The 14,571-nt window shown below is 34.6% G+C and overlaps 1 long non-coding RNA gene across 1 annotated transcript in view; it reads left to right on the top strand.

Annotated features, from left to right (window-relative positions):
* The first annotated feature begins 1,899 nt into the window (after positions 1-1,899).
* Positions 1,900-14,571, top strand: part of LOC137223178 (uncharacterized) — a 105,418-nt gene continuing 92,746 nt past the window's right edge. Inside the window, exon 1 of the long non-coding RNA XR_010942747.1 lies at positions 1,900-2,130. This is a non-coding gene — a long non-coding RNA (uncharacterized lncRNA). The remainder of the gene's footprint in view (positions 2,131-14,571) is intronic.

Below are 14,571 nucleotides of genomic sequence, written 5' to 3'. Positions count from 1 at the left end.
TTCTATAAAATTATTTTTTATACCTTTGTATCTTCTACCTATAATAAAAGAATATCTTAGAACTTAGACCAAACATAAAAGGAGAGAAAAACAAGACTTTGAGTCATATTAGCTTCATACTTTACTCATTTGGAAGTAGCCAAGGGACAGACTGGGGACATAGTCCTGGGGTGAAGCCACAGGACATGACAACGAAAGTCGCTGAGACTTTCCTCTGGCCAGACGTGTACAGAAGGCACATTCTTCCTTTGTATATTTGTACCCAACCCTAGGGAGGATCCAGGGAAAGAGGTACATGCCTGAGATACTTGAGTGACTGAGCAATTTTTCTAGTAAGACTGATCATTATCTAAATGGAGTCTTTAAATCATAGACTTGGATTTAAATTATTTAAATTATTCAGTAGACTCTTTAAATTCTTGAATTGTATTAAGTTTTAAACTAGAAGTATCCAAAGTGAGAGTGTTTTCTCTAACCCATGAGTGGAAACATGGGGAGTAATGGTCATTGTTTATAGGCAAACTAAATTAGGCATATTTCTCTTAGTATATATGAAGTATTGTGAGTTAAATTTTGACACCCACATATGCCATTTTATACATCAGAAATCTCAGGCTCTATTCTGTTCCTGCTGTGTTCAGGTATATTGCTGCCTTCTAGAATACAGCTTATATAAACAGAAATAGATTCTCATATTTGTCCAAGCTGTGAAGTCCAAGGCAAGGGACCTCAGTGAGATCAATCAAAGATGCATTTTTTGACAATCACAAACAGGCAGTTTGAACAACATGGCAGTGCACTCTAATAGCTTATGTAGCTGCTTCATTTTATGCTGAGGAAATTCCTTCTTAAACTCTTGCTTTAATTTATTCTTGATGAGATGCTTACCGTTTCCTAAGAACAGTCCTGTTATTAGAGGATAAGTATCTAAGGAAGTTACGATGGAGCAGACAGCAAGATATAAGGAGGTCATGTATGGCCCTTTATTTATTTATTAAATAAACAACTATTGATCACCTAGCACATGTCAGACACTGTTTTGTGTGGTGGGGATAAAAGGATGATTAAGACTGACATGAAGTTTACATTACAATGAGGGGGGATAGAGACAATAAAATAATAAATAGGATGATTTCAGATTGCAATCAGTACTATAAAGAAAATAAACTCTTATAGCCAAGAGTCTGAGGGGTGTGGAAATTTCTATGGAAGGACTCTGTTAAAAGAAACCATTTCAACTTAAGTTAGAATCAGACACACGACAAGGGGGTCAGTGAGTTCAGGCAAAGGGAATAAAGCCACATGGATCAAACTTGGTTGGCTAAAGCAAGAGAATGTACATTGGTTAGTTTGCGTATGGTGAGGGATGGGGTGGGAGATGATACAAGATGAGGCTGAAGAAGAGTCAGGGCTAAATCTCACAAAGCCATAGTAAGTAGTTTAGACTCTTTTCTCAGTGAGATTATGTAATGAATAATATTGGTGCCCAAATTCTCTCAGATCTCTATGACCATTTTTGTGCATATTTCAGCTTCAGTGTGCTTTTTTTCCAAGAACTAGTGCCTGTGACTCTTTTTTTAGATGATTGCTTTTCAGTGGCAGTGGCCTGCCTTATCCACATTGCAGAAAAGCATCTGAAAATTTATTTCTGTGACCTCCCTACCAGTAATTAGATGATTCATGGGTGCAGCCTCTGGTTGAGAAAATACTGAGGGTTAATTTTCTCTTCAGAGTTCTTTGGGATTAGGCTGAAAGGACCCTCTCTGGGACTTTGCCTGTGATAGAACCTTGCTTGGATTTCTCCCTTTCTCTGTTCTGCTCTCCCAGTTTCCCCTGGGAACAGTTCCTTACCAGTTTCCCTGGGAACATTTCCTTATAAAATCACTTGCATACCAAACCTCATCTCACAGTCTACATCTGGGAAACTCAAACTCTGACAGTTGGAAGATTTGGAGGAATCTAAAGAGAAGGACAAAAACTGACTAATGTTTTAAAAATATCACTGCGGCTGCTGTATGAAGAATGTTAGTAGGGCTGGGGGAGGCCAGAAAAGAAGAGACAAAGGCAGAAGGCTGTTTCAGTAATCTGGACTAGATAGCAAGCTATATGTTACCTGAAGTTCTCCAAGAGGTATGTGCATTGGAGAGACTGTCATAAATAATGCATTGAGGTATAAAAAGAAAATAATAAATTCTATTTCTTTGTATGAGTCTAGAAATCGAGAAATAGATTGTGCTTCACTACACTAATTTGTCAGTACACACATTTATACTTTGAAATAAATTTTTATATTGAGGGATGCACTCAAGATTTTGTACTGAGGAGACAGGCCATCAAAAATTTTTGAAGGACACTGGTTTTAGACATCAGCCAACTTTATGTTTTCTTTTTTTTCATGCAGTCTATTCTTGGTAGTCTTATGGAATGTTTTTCTTGCATATGTGTCTCTAGCAAGATGTCTTTGCTTTTAATTCTTCATTTTGAGGAAGGGGATTTAATTATTTGGGTGCTCCTCTAGGTTAGCTATTTTGAAGAATGAGACTATTCAATTTCTTCTGAAGAAATGCATAACTAGTTACAGGGGCAAGTCTGATAATTCTCTATTATTTTCTGAGGATAAGAAAATTAAAAGTGCTCCAGATGCTTTAAGTGTAATATTCCATCTACTATAAATTGACTTTAGAATGCTTTCCTTACACAAGGTTAGGGCATGAGTGCTCATTAAGGACTATATACATTCATGGCTTGAGAATTCATCAGAAAACCAATTAAACTCAAAGAAAGTCTACAAAAAAAAATATTGTAAGCTGACTTTTTTCTCTCACTCAGCAGTCCTTTGCCACCTTTCACATCAGATATTACTATTTTAAAATGTGGATTTTATTATTCGGGTACAGTCAGGACAACAGATCTGGTGGCAATTGCCATTGAAGAGATAGTTTGCTTCTCACAGTTCCCAAGAGGAGGGACTTGCCATGCCATGCAGGGCCACATGGAGAAACATTGGAGTCAGGCAGGAGGCAGAAGGAGCAGGAAGAAGCAGTGGTAGGAGCCTTTATTGTGGTTTCCACAGGAAAGACAAGGCAGGGTGAGCAGGTTTGGGACTGGCAAGTTTGAATAATTTCAGTAGGCTCTGGGGTATAAGGGCTGTCCCTAGATGTTTATTTCCTGGCTCTGGGGTGATTAGGACAGAAAGAAAGTGACATGAGATCTGGACAAAAGAGAGGGTTGATAGTATAGGCTTTGGATTGGCTGATTTGCATGTGAAAGGCACACCTGCATGCTAGTCCATTCCTATTGCTATAAATTGGCTAGCCCTAGGAATGTCACTCTCTTCCATGTCAAAGCATCAGAAAATTAAAAGCATCATCAATGCATTCACAATGAAAGAAAGAAAATGGTTCTAGAATAGAATGAAAGAAGAAAGAGGAAAGTGAGAAAGAAATGGAAAGTAACAAAGAGAGTGAATGAAGAAAGGAAAAGGAAAGGGGTAACTAAAGAAAAGGACACAAAAAAAAATCAAGAGAAAAGAATGGAGAAAACAAAGAAAAACTGTTTCCTTTGGACTAATTTTTTTTTTTTTTACATCTTTATTGGAGTATAATTGCAATACAATGGTGTGTTAGTTTCTGCTTCATAACAAAGTGAATCAGTTATAAATATAGATATGTTCCCATATCTCTTCCCTTTTGCATCTCCCTCCCTCCCACCCTCCCTATCCCACCCCTCCAGGCAGTCACAAAGCACCGAGCTGATCTCCCTGTGCTATGCGGCTGCTTCCCACTAGCTATCTACCTTACGTTTGGTAGTATATATATGTGCATGCGTCTCTCTCGCTTTGTCACAGCTTACCCTTCCCGCTCCCCATATCCTCAAGTCCATTCTCTAGTAGGTCTGTGTCTTTATTCCTGTCTTACCGCTAGGTTCTCATGACATTTTTTTTTCTTAAATTCCATATATATGTGTTAGCATACGGTATTTGTCTTTCTCTTTCTGACTTACTTCACTCTGTATGACAGACTCTAGGTCTATCCACCTCATTACAAATAGCTCAATTTCGTTTCTTTTTATGGCTGAGTAATATTCCATTGTATATATGTGCCACATCTTCTTTACCCATTCATCCGATGATGGACACTTAGGTTGTTTCCATCTCCTGGCTATTGTAAATAGAGCTGCAATGAACATTGTGGTACATGACTCTTTTTGAATTATGGTTTTCTCAGGGTATATGCTCAGTAGTGGGATTGCTGGGTCATATGGTAGTTCTATTTGTAGTTTTTTAAGGAACCTCCATACTGTTCTCCATAGTGGCTGTACCAATTCACATTCCCACCAGCAGTGCAAGAGGGTTCCCTTTTCTCCACACCCTCTCCAGGATTTATTGTTTCTAGATTTTTTGGTGATGGCCATTCTGACTGGTGTGAGATATCTCATTGTAGTTTTGATTTGCATTTCTCTAATAATTAATGATGTTGAGCATTCTTTCATGTGTTTGTTGGCAGTCTGTAAAGTTTCTTTGGAGAAATCTCTATTTAGGTCTTCTGCCCATTTTTGGATTGGGTTGTTTGTTTTTTTGTTATTGAGGTGCATGAGCTGCTTGTAAATTTTGGAAATTAATCCTTTGTCAGTTGCTTCATTTGCAAATATTTTCTCCCATTCTGAGGGTTGTCCTTTGGTCTTGTTTATGGTTTCCTTTGCTGTGCAAAAGCTTTGAAGTTTCATTATGTCCCATTTGTTTATTTTTGTTTTTATTTCCATTCCTCTAGGAAGTGGGTCAAAAATGATCTTGCTGTGATTTATGTCATAGAGTGTTCTGCCTAAGTTTTCCTCTAAGAGTTTGATAGTTTCTGGCCTTACACTTAGGTCTTTAATCCATTTTGAGCTTATTTTTGTGTATGGTGTTAGGGAGTCATATAATCTCATACTTTTATGTTTCCCTGTCCAGTTTTCCCAGCACCACTTATTGAAGAGGCTGTCCTTTCTCCACTGTACATTCCTGCCTCCTTTATCAAAGATAAGGTGACCATATGTGCGTGGGTTTATCTCTGGGCTTTCTATCCTGTTCCATTTGTCTATCTTTCTGTTTTTGTGCCAGTACCGTACTGTCTTGATTACTGTACCTCTGTAGTATAGTTTGAAGTCAGGGAGCCTGATTCCTCCAGCTTCGTTTTTCGTTCTCAAGATTGCTTTGGCTATTCGGGGTCTTTTGTGTTTCCATAAAAATTGCAAAATTTTTTGTTCTAGTTCTGTGAAAAATGCCAGTGGTAGTTTGATAGGGATTGCATTGAATTTGTAGATTGCTTTGGGTAGTAGAGTCATTTTCACAATGTTGATTCTTCCAATCCAAGAACATGGTATATCTCTCCATCTATTTGTATCATCTTTAATTACTTTCATCAGTGTCTTATAATTTTCTGCATGCACGTCTTTTGTCTCCTTAGGTAGGTTTATTCCTAGATATTTTATTCTTTTTGTTGCAGTGGTAAATGGGAGTGTTTTCTTAATTTCACTTTCAGATTTTTCATTAGTGTATAGGAATGCCAGAGATTTCTATGCATTAGTTTTGTATCCTGCTACTTTACCAAATTCATTGATTAGCTCTAGTAGTTTTCTGGTAGCCTCTTTAGGATTCTCTATGTATAGTATCATATCATCTGCAAACAGTGACAGCTTTACTTCTTCTTTTCCAATTTGGATTCATTTTATTTCCTTTTCTTCTCTGATTGCTGTGGCTAAAACTTCCAAAACTATGTTGAATAAGAGTGGTGAGGTTGGGAAACCTTGTCTTGTTCCTTATCTTAGTGGAAATGCTTTCAGTTTTTCACCATTGGGAATGATGTTGGCTGTGGGTTTGTCATATATGGCCTTTATTATGTTAAGGAATGTTCCCTCTATGCCTACTTTCTGCACTGTTTTTAATCATAAATGGGTGTTGAACTTTGTCAAAAGATTTCTCTGCATCTATTGAGATGATCATATGGTTTTTCTCCTTCAATTTGTTAATATGGTGTATCATGTTGATTGATTTACGTATATTGAAGAATCCTTGCATTCCTGGGATGAACCCCACCTGATCATGGTGTATGATCCTTTTAATGTGCTGTTGGATTCTGTTTGCTAGTATTTTGTTGGGGATTTTTGCATCTGTGTTCATCAGTGATATTGGCCTGTAGTTTTCTTTCTTTTTGACATCCTTGTCTGGTTTCGGTATCAAGGTGATGGTGGCTTTGTAGAATGAGTTTGGGAGTGTTCCTCCCTCTGCTATATTTTGGAAGAGTTTGAGAAGGATAGGTGTTAGCTGTTCTCTAAATGTTTGATAGAATTCGCCTGTGAAGCCATCTGGTCCTGGGCTTTTGTTTGTTGGAAGATTTTTAATCACAGTTTCAATTTCAGTGCTCGTGATTGGTCTGTTCATATTTTCTATTTCTTCCTGGTTCAGTCTTGGCAGGTTGTGCATTTCTAAGAATTTGTCCATTTCTTCCAGGTTGTCCATTTTATTGGCATAGAGCTGATTGTAGTGATCTTTTGTATTTCTGTGGTGTCCGTTGTTACTTCTCCTTTTTCATTTCTAATTCTATTGATTTGAGTCTTCTCCCGTTTTTTCTTGATGAGTCTGGCTAATGGTTTATCAATTTTGTTTATCTTCTCAAAGAACCACCTTTTAGTTTTATTGATCTTTGCTATTGTTTCCTTCATTTTTTTTCATTTATTTCTGATCCGTTTTTTATGATTTCTTTCCTTCTGCTAACTTTGGCGTTTATTTGTTCTTCTTTCTCTAATTGCTTAAGGTGCAAGGTTAGGTTGTTTATTTGCGATGTTTCCTGTTTCTTAAGGTAGGATTGTATTGCTACAAACTTCCCTCTTAGAACTGCTTTTGCTGCATCCCATAGGTTTTGGGTCGTCGTGCCTCCATTGTCTTTTGTTTCCAGGTATTTTTTTATTTCCTCTTTGATTTCTTCAGTGATCACCTCGTTATCAAGTAGTGTATTGTTTAGCGTCCATGTGTTTGTATTTTTTACAGATCTTTTCCTGTAATTGATATCTAGTCTCATAGTGTTGTGATCGGTAAAGATACTTGATACAATTTCAATTTTCTTAAATTTACCAAGGCTTGATTTGTGACCCAAGAATGATCTATCCTGGAGAATGTTCCATGAGCACTTGAGAAAAATGTGTATTCTGTTGTTTTTGGATGGAATGTCCTATAAATTTCAATTAAGTCCATCTTGTTTAATGTATCATTTAAAGCTTGTGTTTCCTTATTTATTTTAATTTTGGATGATCTGTCCATAGGTGAAAGTGGGGTGTTAAAGTCCCCTACTATGAATGTGTTACTGTCGATTTCCCCTTTTATGGCTGTTAGTATTTGCCTTATGTATTGAGGTGCTCCTATGTTGGGTGCATAAATATTTACAATTGTTACATCTTCTTCTTGGATCGATCCCTTGATCATTATGTAGTGTCCTTCTTTGTCTCTTGTAATAGTCTTTATTTTAAAGTCTATTTTATCTTATATGAGAATTGCTACTCCAGCTTTCTTTTGGTTTCCATTTGCATGGAATATCTTTTTCCATCCTCTTACTTTCAGTCTGTATGTGTCTCAAGGTCTGAAGTGGGTCTCTTGTAGACAGCATATATATGGGTCTTGTTTTGTATCCATTCAGCCAATCTGTGTCTTTTGGTGAGAGCATTTAGTCTATTTACATTTAAGGTAATTACAAATATGTATATTCCTATTCCCATTTTCTTAATTGTTTTGGGTTCGTTATTGGACTAAATCTTAAGTTGGGATGATTTTAATAAGATATTGTAATAACTGTTTTAAAAGTTGTTTTAACTACTTTTATTTCTGTGTGGACTGACTCAATTATGTGAAGAAAAATGTAGCTAAGTAGATTTGAGACAACTGAATGACTACATAATTCATAAAATTACATTGAAATATACTGAATGGATTTCAATTTAGGATTTTGCATAATTTATTTTTGTAAATTGTGTATGCTTGAATGATTTCTTCCTTAAATGAATAATGGAGATTTCTGGTAGTCAAGAATTGAGAACTTGACAGGTGTTTGAGAGAGAAGCTAGAACTCTTGTTTCTGATAAAATATGGAGAAATTATTTAAAAAATATATATTTTTTGTTACCGTTTTTATTTTTTCCTTTTTCTTCTCTCGTTGCACCGATTATTTACATTAGCTTGAATAAACACCATTTAATGACTGTATATATTCTAGGTTTTACAGGTGTCACAATTTTCTTTTGAGGTCACCTTGGGTTTTGACTCCTATTGAAACTTTTGCCACTACATGAAAACCTTCCAGTGTACTTGCTTTTTCTCATTTATTACTAATCTGATATTTCTAAACATTTCTCATGTGCCTGAGAGAATGAATATACAATGGAGAATACATGACAATTGAACTTGGACCTGTAAAGCAAACAGCCCAAGAAGACAAACCACAATCTCTGAAGCATTCAGCACAGAACAGTGAGGACTTGGTCAATGACTGCCAGATTCCCTAATTTTTGTTCCTCAGGATCAACGAGAGAGAGCCAAGTACAGTCCCCAAACCAATCACATAGGAAGATAGGATGTTCCATTTCTAGGTAGCCTGCCACTAGCCTTCTATGCCATCAACCCCCAATCAGAGCACAGCATAAGCCTTCTCTATTTCCTTTTACTATAAAGCTTTCCCACTCCCCTCCCTGACTTAGAGTCTTTGCCAAGGCAGATGATGGTAGTTGACTCCCTTGGCCAGCAAGCTCTGAGTAAATAGTCTTTGAATGGTCTTCACTATTTCCACATGCTTTTTCTTTTCCTGAGACTAATTTGTTTTTCTCTCACTAGTCTTCATAATTCTTACTTATACTAAGGTGAATGATGTTGTCTTTCTTTAGTACTAGGTATTTCTTGAAAAATGGAATGATATTATACCAGGCAGGGAGGAACACAGGTAAAAGTGTGACTGGAGGTAGGTGGATTTTTTCCCCCTTTAAATATCTTACAATTTTATTTGGAAGTTATTCCTCAATAAAGCTGAAAAAAAGGCAAAAAATACCATATAAAAATAAAATACATATTGTTTGAATATTACAATTGTGTACAACACCTTTACTCAAAGAAAGAACATAAAAAGCATAAGAATTTGCTGTCAGGGCTTTGAGACTTTTTACAATTATTTGTTCTTATGGACTTTTGACATACACTTTCTAACACTTACTCAATGATAAAATCTTTTCCTTCTCGTAGTACCAAAATATGTTTTCAAAACATTTTGGGGGTAGTATAAAAAATATGGGATTACATATCAAAGGTCCTGAATTTAAAAGTTTTCCCATTTACAAATCTATTTAACCTGTGGCAATTCATTTAACTGCTCTAAGTTTCCAGTATTTTAATCTGCTAATGAAACTAACATTGCTTTCTTGGTATAGATCACATTTAAAGAACAATGAAAAGTGTTTTGTAAACAGTTAAATGACTCACAAATATGCCCCCTTCCTTTTTTTTTTTTTTTACTTAAAAATTTTTAATTGTGGTAAAGTACACATAAGATTTATCATCTTAACAATTTTTAACTGTACAGTTCAACAGTGTTAAGTATATTCACATTGTTTTGCAACCAATCTCCAGAATTCTTTTCATCTTGCAAAACTAAAACTCTATACCCATTAAGCAACAACTCATACCATATCATTTCTAAGGATATTTGTAAATTAATATGTGATAAAGGCTGTAAGGTGAAAGGATGTTGTCCTGACTGTAGATTCAGGATTCACTCTGAAGGACAATTTTGATGGGCATGGAACAACTTTACCCTGCTCCGTAAAATGGCTCAATTCTGGCTTCATTTACCATTTATTCATTTTGACAACTGTTGTCTCACATTTTTCTTATCCTATTCCACTTCAGCCAAAATGACATTTCCAAAACTGAAGTGAGAGCATATATTTCTCAGTTTGAAATCCTTGGGTGGCTTCCTGGTATTCTGAGAATAAGAGCAAAATCTTTAATATGCCCTATTAGACCTTGCAAGCTCGAATTAGCTTATATCTTTGGTTTCATGTTCTAATAATTTCTGTTATATACTGGTTCCGCCTTACTGAATTTCGGTTCCTGGGGAGGGTTCATCTGTTTTCATAGGTCCTTCTTTTGTATATATACATACTATGAAAGCTTTTTGCCAGCCCCCTTCACTTAGGGTCATTTCCAGAAAGCTTGAGAGAAGGTTTAGAGCATTTCATGAGATCTACTTGAGATCATCTTGTAATAACAAGTTTCCACTATTCTATGTTATATTACCAGTTGGGTCCAGAAAAGCAAATACAACTTTCATGGAGTGAGGTGTTAATGGAGTACAGAGAGACATTGAATTACAATGTTTACATCTATCAATGGCAACAAGAATGAAAATAGCACCTAAATAACTTTACATTAGAACATAGACCAAGAACTCAAACTCTATTAGAATTACAGTGGCTACATGTCAGTGGTACTGTTGTAAAATGCTAGGTATATAGGTGTCAGCTGAGGAAAACATTTTTAGGTACAACAGAAAAACGACCAATTGTTTAACTCACTCTCTGGTTTAGAGATTTGACCTTTTCATGTTAATAAGTATTCCTGAAGCCAAGAGTTTTTAATGGTGAATAATGCCATTTATTTTGTAATTCCCTTTTCTAAGTATGGATGATAAACCAAACCAAAGCAAACGATACTAAAGTATTTTCATAAAGTGTAATACACAGGTTGAAATCGAGGTTACTGTTTACCAACCTGTGACATGGAAGGCAAGGTTTTTTTTTTCACATAAAAGAGAGAGTGGTATGAAGTATTAATACCATGAGAAAGGTAAAGTATTTCTTTATACTCTGGAAAACCAGCTGTGCTGAAGCTTAGCAACAATCTTAAAATAGAATGGAATGTGTGGAAATCTGGTTATTGTTGTCAACTGTTTTTTTACGTTCTTCACTATGATTTTCTTATTGAGGAGGTATCCACTGCAAAATAATCATGTGCTGCTTGTCAGAACAATTTAAAGTCATGGAGATACAGAGGCAGACAGAAGAGAGTCAGGAATATTTTCTTCAGGCAACTAGCTATAACTTTTTGATTTATATTAACAGACTTGGTGGCCAGTTACCATGGTGGTTAAACCACATCCAGAATTTTGACAGATTCTTGGAAAGTGAAACCATATTGTTCTAATTAAACATAAAAAGATGAAACTGGTAGGCTTTTAAGTACTTTATCATTTATGTATTAATGCACAGTAATTAATTATTGACCTTTGAAATAAAGAAACTAGAGGTGATTTTTCTTCAATAAATTATTATTTCAATTCAAGGAATAAAAATTACAAAATTGGGCGGGAAATGACAATATTTACAATAGTTATGATTCATTTTTGTCAATTCTAGTGATTTTTTGGTTGAAAGTATATACTTACCTTTAAAGAGTTAGCTATTTTGTTGTGATTTCCCATAGTCTATCAAGAGATTAGTAATTTCAAGGCTTTAGACATAAAAATCCACCATTAAATAATTTGGTTTTGAGAGAATAACTGATTCAAAAGTCAAGTCCATGTTACTCAATATGGTGGACAAATTTCTCCCAGAAGCCCCAGCCCATACGTCCCTCACCCTTTATACCCCAGAAACAACAAAGTGCTATCATTTTATGCCCATATTTTATGCTTCTTGAATCTAAATTTCTCTTGATAATCTCACCTGTGTTTGAGTTTCTTACTGCCTTCTCATTACATCACTGAGAATAAATTGGGATTGAAAATAGTATCAGCAAAGTAAATGAAAAAAACATGTAAAATACATTAACAATTGTATAATTCCTCACAATATCAAAAATTTAGAGTAAAATTAAAACATAATGAAATAAAATTTATGCTTTGTGTGATGCACAGAAACTAAACTTCTCTGAAATCTCCTAATTTGTAAAATAGCATAATGTCACTGAACTTGAAGGGCTATTTTAAGATTAAAAGAGAAAGTATGTGAGTAAAATCCACTGTTTGTTATATTATAAAGCTTGGAGTTATCTTGGATTTGTCACATTTTTTTCAACCCTACCTCTTATCTATCAACAAAGCAAATTGATTATGGTTTCAAAACATATCTTTGAAATTACCACTTCTCAACACCTGTACCAACATTCCTTTTGTCAAATGAACAGCCAATGCAAATGACTCCTACCTACATGCTTTGTATTCAGTCTTGCCCCCTACACCACTCTCCAAGATCCTTTAAAATAAAGCTGGTTTACATCATTATACTTTTAAAATATCTAAAATGTTTCCTTTTCAACCTTAAAATAAAAAGTAGTCTAGTTGTACTTTGTAAGACTACATTGTTAGGCCCCTGGCTCACTAGCTAATCTCTCAAAAAAAAAAACAAAAATCAAAAAACACAAAACCAAAGCCAAAAACCAGCCAAACAAAAAAATAACAGAAATAACACTAACCTCAGGTCTTTTTTCATTGTTACCTCTGAATGGAACATTCTGTTCAGATATTCCAGTGGTATATTTCATCATTTCATTGGGTCTTTATATAAATATTACCTCATCAAGAGTTCTTTGATTATCCAAACTAAAAAGTATGCCCTCTTAATTTTTAATTTTATTTCCATTATTTGTTTTCATAATGTCACTTAATGCAACCTGACATTAGGTTATCTATCAATCTATTTATTTACTTACAGTTTTTTCCACCCCCAGTATCTAGGCTCTAGGAAGGCATTTAAACTTGTTTTTGTTTTCTAATTAATCACCAGCATCTGGCATATACTAAAGGCTCAATAAGTACCTATTTAATTAATAGAAAAACAGATGAATTAATGAATAGAATATAGCTAGGATGTGCTATTATAACAAAAAACCCCACCTCATATACATTACCACATATATTCTTTCAAATAATAATGTGAGGTGGGCATTCATTATATTCCAGGTTTTATACATAAAAAGTGAGAACAAGAAATCTTAAATTACTTGCTCACTACCTTGTATCAAATAGCTTTTCTAAATTTAGCTTTTTGTTTTTTGGTCTGTAGAAAAACATCTTTTCTTAACAGGGATACCAGTTTCCTCCAGAGAAATAAAGGTAAAGCAGGAGCTAGTCAATGATTCTCAGATCAGGCTGTACATTAGAATTATCTGAGGCAATTAAAACAAAAACTATTGAGTGTTAAACAGGATTATAAGACAACTAAATCAGAAAATCTAAGAGTAGGGTGTGGGCATTTACCTGGTTTATATGCAGTGAACATAGTCGTGCATATATCTTTTTTGCATTAGTATTTTTGTTTCCTTTGGATAAATACCAAGAAGTGGAATTGCTGGATCATATGATAGTCCTTTTTTTTAAATGTTTTGAGGAAACTCCATAATACTTTTTATAGTGTTAAACAAATTTACATTCCCATCAATAGTGCACAAAAGTTCTCTTAACATCCTCATCAACTCTTGTTATACCTTGTCTTCTTGATAGCTATTCTAACAAATGTGAGGTTTTAGTTTTGGTTATAATAGACCTTTCATTTACTTGGATGTATTTATTCCTAGGTATTTTTATGCTGTTGTAAATGGGACATTTTCTTTATTTCTTTTTCAGATGTTTTATTATTAATATGTAGAAATGCAACTAATTGTTACATGTTGATCTTATATCCTGCAACTTTACTGAATTTGGTGATTAGATCCAACAGTTTTTTGGTGGAGTGTTTGGGATTTTCTATTAAAAAAATGATATCATCCGTAAAAGAGTAAACAGTTTTACTTTTTCCTTTCTAATTTGGATGCCTTTTATTTCTTTGTCTTGCCTAACTATTCCAGCTAGGACTTCCAGTACTATAGTGTATTGTATAAGAGTGATAATAATGGGCATCCTTATATTTTTCCTGATCTTAAAGGAAAAGATTTCAATTTTTCAATATTTAATATAAGGTTAGCTGTGGGTTTGTTGTCCATGGCCTTTATTATTTTGAAGTTTGTTCTTTCTATACCCAAACTGTTGAGGGTTTTCTTCATGAAAGAATGTTGTATTTTGTCAAATGCTTTCTCTACAACTATTGAGATGATCATATGATTTTTATCTTTCATTCTATTAATGTAATGTATTACAATTATTGATTTGTGTACGTTGAACCTTCCTTTCATCTCAGGGAAAAATCCACTTGGTTACTGTACATAATCATTTTAATGTGGTCTTAAATTTGGTTTGCCAATATTTTGTTGAAAAATTTTACATTTATATTCATTAGGGGTATTGATTTATAGTTTTCTTTCTGTGTTTCTTTTGATCTTATGTATTTCTTTAGTACCAGCTGGAATGTCTCCCCTTTCATTTCTTATTTTAGATTTTCACTCCTTTCTTCTTAGTCTAGCTAAAGGTTTGTTGATTTCATCTTTTCAGAAAACTAGTTTTTAGTTTCACTGATTTTTTTTTTCTTGTCTCTATTTCTTTGTTTCCAGCCTGATATTTATTATTTCTTTCTTCTGCCAAATTTGTGCTTAATTTGTTCTTCTTTTTCTAGTTGCTTGTGGGGTGT

This window comes from Pseudorca crassidens, chromosome 4 (genome assembly GCF_039906515.1).
Source record: "Pseudorca crassidens isolate mPseCra1 chromosome 4, mPseCra1.hap1, whole genome shotgun sequence".
NCBI classification, from domain to species: Eukaryota; Metazoa; Chordata; class Mammalia; order Artiodactyla; family Delphinidae; genus Pseudorca; species Pseudorca crassidens.
This window is presented reverse-complemented; position numbering and strand designations above follow the sequence as displayed.